The sequence below is a fragment of the Bidens hawaiensis genome, unplaced genomic scaffold (genome assembly GCF_021521415.1).
Source record: "Bidens hawaiensis isolate Kalapana, Puna unplaced genomic scaffold, B.hawaiensis_p1.1 tig00006061_1, whole genome shotgun sequence".
Lineage (NCBI taxonomy): Eukaryota > Viridiplantae > Streptophyta > Magnoliopsida > Asterales > Asteraceae > Bidens > Bidens hawaiensis.
The window spans coordinates 5,174-12,070 of NW_027491400.1; positions in this window are offsets into that span (position 1 = coordinate 5,174).

Consider the following 6,897-nt stretch of genomic DNA (forward strand, 5'->3'; position numbering starts at 1 on the left):
CTACGAAATAATCGGATCGATTTGGTATCCCTAAAGCTCCCCCGTGTCCCGTTTGAAATTTAGATATTACGGCCAAAGGGGTATGTTCATCGTCAGCCCGAAAAAACTGAGTATGGGGCTATTAACCCAAAATGACCAGATTTTCAGTCCCGGGGACCTGCATCGAATATGTTATGACCCTACGAAAGAATCAGATCGATTTCTTATCCCTAGACCTCCTCCGTGTCCCGATCGAAATTTTGCTACTACAGCCAAAGGGGTATGTTCACCGTCAGCCCGAAAAAACTTAGTATGGGGCTATTCACCCAAAATGACCAGATTTTCCATGTTGGAGACCTGCTTCGAATATTTTATGACCCTACGAAAGAATTAGATCGATTTGATATCCCTAGACCTCCTCCGTGGCCCGTTCGAAATTTTGCTACTACGGCCTAAGGGGTTTGTTCACCGTCAGCCCGAAAAAACTGAGTATGGGGCAATTCACCCAAAATGACCAGATTTTCCATCTTGGAGACCTCCTTCGAATATTTTTTGACCCTACGAAAGAATCGGATCGATTTGATATCCCTAGACCTCCTCCGTGTCCCGATCGAAATTTTGCTACTACGGCCAAAGGGGTATGTTCACCGTCAGCCCGAAAAAAACTGAGTATGGGGCTATTCACCCCAAAATGACCCGATTTTCCGTCTTGGATACCTGCTTCGAATATTTTATGACCCTACGAAAGAATCAGATCGATTTGATATCCCTATACCTCCTCCGTGGCCCGTTCGAAATTTTGCTACTACGGCCAATGAGGTGTCTTCACCGTCAGCCCGAAAAAACTGAGTATGGGGCTATTCACCCAAAATGACCAGATTTTCCGTCTTGGAGACCTGCTTCGAATATTTTATGACCCTACGAAAGAATCGGATCGATTTGATATCCCTAGACCTCCTCCGTGGCCCGTTCGAAATTTTGCTACTACGGCCAAGGGGTATGTTCACCGTCAGCCCGAAAAAACTGAGTATGGGGCTATTCACCCAAAATGACCAGATTTTCCATCCTGGAGACCTGCTTCGAATATTTTATGACCCTACGAAAGAATCGGATCGATTTGATATCCCTAGACCTCCTCCGTGTCCCGATCGAAATTTTGCTACTACAGCCAAAGGGGTATGTTCACCGTCAGCCCGAAAAAACTGAGTATGGGGCTATTCACCCAAAATGACCAGATTTTCCATCCTGGAGACCTGCTTCGAATATTTTATGACCCTACGAAAGAATCGGATCGATTTGATATCCCTAGACCTCCTCCGTGTCCCGATCGAAATTTTGCTACTACAGCCAAAGGGGTATGTTCACCGTCAGCCCGAAAAAACTGAGTATGGGGCTATTCACCCAAAATGACCCGATTTTCCGTCTTGGATACCTGCTTCGAATATTTTATGACCCTACGAAAGAATCAGATCGATTTGATATCCCTATACCTCCTCCGTGGCCCGTTCGAAATTTTGCTACTACGGCCAAAGGGGTGTATTCACCGTCAGCCCGAAAAAACTGAGTATGGGGCTATTCACCCAAAATGACCAGATTTTCCATCCTGGAGACCTGCTTCGAATATTTTATGACCCTACGAAAGAATCGGATCGATTTAATATCCCTAGACCTCCTCCGTGTCCCGATCGAAATTTTGCTACTACAGCCAAAGGGGTATGTTCACCGTCAGCCTGAAAAAACTGAGTATGGGGCTATTCACCCAAAATGACCCGATTTTCCGTCTTGGATACCTGCTTCGAATATTTTATGACCCTACGAAAGAATCAGATCGATTTGATATACCTATACCTCCTCCGTGGCCAGTTCGAAATTTTGCTACTACGGCCAAAGGGGTATGTTCACCGTCAGCCCGAAAAAACTGAGTATGGGCCTATTCACCCAAAATGACCAGATTTTCCATCCTGGAGACCTGCTTCGAATATTTTATGACCCTACGAAAGAATCGGATCGATTTGATATCCCTAATCCTCCTCCGTGTCCCGATCGAAATTTTGCTACTACGGCCAAAGGGGTATGTTCACCGTCAGCCCGAAAAAACTGAGTATGGGGCTATTCACCCAAAATGACCAGATTTTCCGTTCTGGAGACCTGCTTCGAATATTTTATGACCCTACGAAATAATCGGATCGATTTGGTATCCCTAAAGCTCCCCCGTGTCCCGTTTGAAATTTAGATATTACGGCCAAAGGGGTATGTTCATCGTCAGCCCGAAAAAACTGAGTATGGGGCTATTAACCCAAAATGACCAGATTTTCAGTCCCGGGGACCTGCATCGAATATGTTATGACCCTACGAAAGAATCAGATCGATTTGTTATCCCTAGACCTCCTCCGTGTCCCGATCGAAATTTTGCTACTACAGCCAAAGGGGTATGTTCACCGTCAGCCCGAAAAAACTGAGTATGGGGCTATTCACCCAAAATGACCAGATTTTCCATGTTGGAGACCTGCTTCGAATATTTTATGACCCTACGAAAGAATTAGATCGATTTGATATCCCTAGACCTCCTCCGTGGCCCGTTCGAAATTTTGCTTCTACGGCCTAAGGGGTTTGTTCACCGTCAGCCCGAAAAAACTGAGTATGGGGCAATTCACCCAAAATGACCAGATTTTCCATCTTGGAGACCTGCTTCGAATATTTTATGACCCTACGAAAGAATCGGATCGATTTGATATCCCTAGACCTCCTCCGTGTCCCGATCGAAATTTTGCTACTACGGCCAAAGGGGTATGTTCACCGTCAGCCAGAAAAAACTGAGTATGGGGCTATTCACCCAAAATGACCCGATTTTCCGTCTTGGATACCTGCTTCGAATATTTTATGACCCTACGAAAGAATCAGATCGATTTGATATCCCTATACCTCCTCCGTGGCCCGTTCGAAATTTTGCTACTACGGCCAAAAGGGTGTATTCACCGTCAGACCGAAAAAACTGAGTATGGGGCTATTCACCCAAAATGACCAGATTTTCCATCCTGGAGACCTGCTTCGAATATTTTATGACCCTACGAAAGAATCGGATCGATTTAATATCCCTAGACCTCCTCCGTGTCCCGATCGAAATTTTGCTACTACAGCCAAAGGGGTATGTTCACCGTCAGCCTGAAAAAACTGAGTATGGGGCTATTCACCCAAAATGACCCGATTTTCCGTCTTGGATACCTGATTCGAATATTTTATGACCCTACGAAAGAATCAGATCGATTTGATATCCCTATACCTCCTCCGTGGCCAGTTCGAAATTTTGCTACTACGGCCAAAGGGGTATGTTCACCGTTAGCCCGAAAAAACTGAGTATGGGCCTATTCACCCAAAATGACCAGATTTTCCATCCTGGAGACCTGCTTCGAATATTTTATGACCCTACGAAAGAATCGGATCGATTTGATATCCCTAATCCTCCTCCGTGTCCCGATCGAAATTTTGCTACTACGGCCAAAGGGGTATGTTCACCGTCAGCCCGAAAAAACTGAGTATGGGGCTATTCACCCAAAATGACCAGATTTTCCGTTCTGGAGACCTGCTTCGAATATTTTATGACCCTACGAAATAATCGGATCGATTTGGTATCCCTAAAGCTCCCCCGTGTCCCGTTTGAAATTTAGATATTACGGCCAAAGGGGTATGTTCATCGTCAGCCCGAAAAAACTGAGTATGGGGCTATTAACCCAAAATGACCAGATTTTCAGTCCCGGGGACCTGCATCGAATATGTTATGACCCTACGAAAGAATCAGATCGATTTGTTATCCCTAGACCTCCTCCGTGTCCCGATCGAAATTTTGCTACTACAGCCAAAGGGGTATGTTCACCGTCAGCCCGAAAAAACTGAGTATGGGGCTATTCACCCAAAATGACCAGATTTTCCATGTTGGAGACCTGCTTCGAATATTTTATGACCCTACGAAAGAATTAGATCGATTTGATATCCCTAGACCTCCTCCGTGGCCCGTTCGAAATTTTGCTTCTACGGCCTAAGGGGTTTGTTCATCGTCAGCCCGAAAAAACTGAGTATGGGGCAATTCACCCAAAATGACCAGATTTTCCATCTTGGAGACCTGCTTCGAATATTTTATGACCCTACGAAAGAATCGGATCGATTTGATATCCCTAGACCTCCTCCGTGTCCCGATCGAAATTTTGCTACTACGGCCAAAGGGGTATGTTCACCGTCAGCCAGAAAAAACTGAGTATGGGGCTATTCACCCAAAATGACCCGATTTTCCGTCTTGGATACCTGCTTCGAATATTTTATGACCCTACGAAAGAATCAGATCGATTTGATATCCCTATACCTCCTCCGTGGCCCGTTCGAAATTTTGCTACTACGGCCAAAAGGGTGTATTCACCGTCAGCCCGAAAAAACTGAGTATGGGGCTATTCACCCAAAATGACCAGATTTTCCATCCTGGAGACCTGCTTCGAATATTTTATGACCCTACGAAAGAATCGGATCGATTTAATATCCCTAGACCTCCTCCGTGTCCCGATCGAAATTTTGCTACTACAGCCAAAGGGGTATGTTCACCGTCAGCCTGAAAAAACTGAGTATGGGGCTATTCACCCAAAATGACCCGATTTTCCGTCTTGGATACCTGATTCGAATATTTTATGACCCTACGAAAGAATCAGATCGATTTGATATCCCTATACCTCCTCCGTGGCCCGTTCGAAATTTTGCTACTACGGCCAAAGGGGTGTCTTCACCGTTAGCCCGAAAAAACTGAGTATGGGGCTATTCACCCAAAATGACCAGATTTTCCGTCTTGGAGACCTGCTTCGAATATTTTATGACCCTACGAAAGAATCGAATCGATTTGATATCCCTAGACCTCCTCCGTGGCCAGTTCGAAATTTTGCTACTACGGCCAAAGGGGTATGTTCACCTTCAGCTCGAAAAATCTGAGTATAGGGCTATTCACCCAAAATGACCAGATTTTCCATCCTGGAGACCTGCTTCGAATATTTTATGACCCTACGAAAGAATCGGATCGATTTGATATCCCTAGACCTCCTCCGTGTCCCGATCGAAATTTTGCTACTACAGCCAAAGGGGTATGTTCACCGTCAGCCAGAAAAAACTGAGTATGGGGCTATTCACCCAAAATGACCCGATTTTCCGTCTTGGATACCTGCTTCGAATATTTTATGACCCTACGAAAGAATCAGATCGATTTGATATCCCTAGACCTCCTCCGTGTCCCGATCGAAATTTTGCTACTACGGCCAAAGGGGTATGTTCACCGTCAGCCAGAAAAAACTGAGTATGGGGCTATTCACCCAAAATGACCCGATTTTCCGTCTTGGATACCTGCTTCGAATATTTTATGACCCTACGAAAGAATCAGATCGATTTGATATCCCTATACCTCCTCCGTGGCCCGTTCGAAATTTTGCTACTACGGCCAAAGGGGTGTCTTCACCGTTAGCCCGAAAAAACTGAGTATGGGGCTATTCACCCAAAATGACCAGATTTTCCGTCTTGGAGACCTGCTTCGAATATTTTATGACCCTACGAAAGAATCGAATCGATTTGATATCCCTAGACCTCCTCCGTGGCCAGTTCGAAATTTTGCTACTACGGCCAAAGGGGTATGTTCACCGTCAGCTCGAAAAATCTGAGTATAGGGCTATTCACCCAAAATGACCAGATTTTCCATCCTGGAGACCTGCTTCGAATATTTTATGACCCTACGAAAGAATCGGATCGATTTGATATCCCTAGACCTCCTCCGTGTCCCGATCGAAATTTTGCTACTACAGCCAAAGGGGTATGTTCACCGTCAGCCTGAAAAAACTGAGTATGGGGCTATTCACCCAAAATGACCCGATTTTCCGTCTTGGATACCTGCTTCGAATATTTTATGACCCTACGAAAGAATCAGATCGATTTGATATCCCTATACCTCCTCCGTGGCCAGTTCGAAATTTAGCTACTACGGCCAAAGGGGTATGTTCACCGTCAGCCCGAAAAAACTGAGTATGGGCCTATTCACCCAAAATGACCAGATTTTCCATCCTGGAGACCTGCTTCGAATATTTTATGACCCTACGAAAGAATCGGATCGATTTGATATCCCTAATCCTCCTCCGTGTCCCGATCGAAATTTTGCTACTACGGCCAAAGGGGTATGTTCACCGTCAGCCCGAAAAAACTGAGTATGGGGCTATTCACCCAAAATGACCAGATTTTCCGTTTGGAGACCTGCTTCGAATATTTTATGACTCTACGAAATAATCGGATCGATTTGGTATCCCTAAAGCTCCCCCGTGTCCCGTTTGAAATTTAGATATTACGGCCAAAGGGGTATGTTCATCGTCAGCCCGAAAAAACTGAGTATGGGGCTATTAACCCAAAATGACCAGATTTTCAGTCCCGGGGACCTGCATCGAATATGTTATGACCCTACGAAAGAATCAGATCGATTTGTTATCCCTAGACCTCCTCCGTGTCCCGATCGAAATTTTGCTACTACAGCCAAAGGGGTATGTTCACCGTCAGCCCGAAAAAACTGAGTATGGGGCTATTCACCCAAAATGACCAGATTTTCCATGTTGGAGACCTGCTTCGAATATTTTATGACCCTACGAAAGAATTAGATCGATTTGATATCCCTAGACCTCCTCCGTGGCCCGTTCGAAATTTTGCTTCTACGGCCTAAGGGGTTTGTTCACCGTCAGCCCGAAAAAACTGAGTATGGGGCAATTCACCCAAAATGACCAGATTTTCCATCTTGGAGACCTGCTTCGAATATTTTATGACCCTACGAAAGAATCGGATCGATTTGATATCCCTAGACCTCCTCCGTGTCCCGATCGAAATTTTGCTACTACGGCCAAAGGGGTATGTTCACCGTCA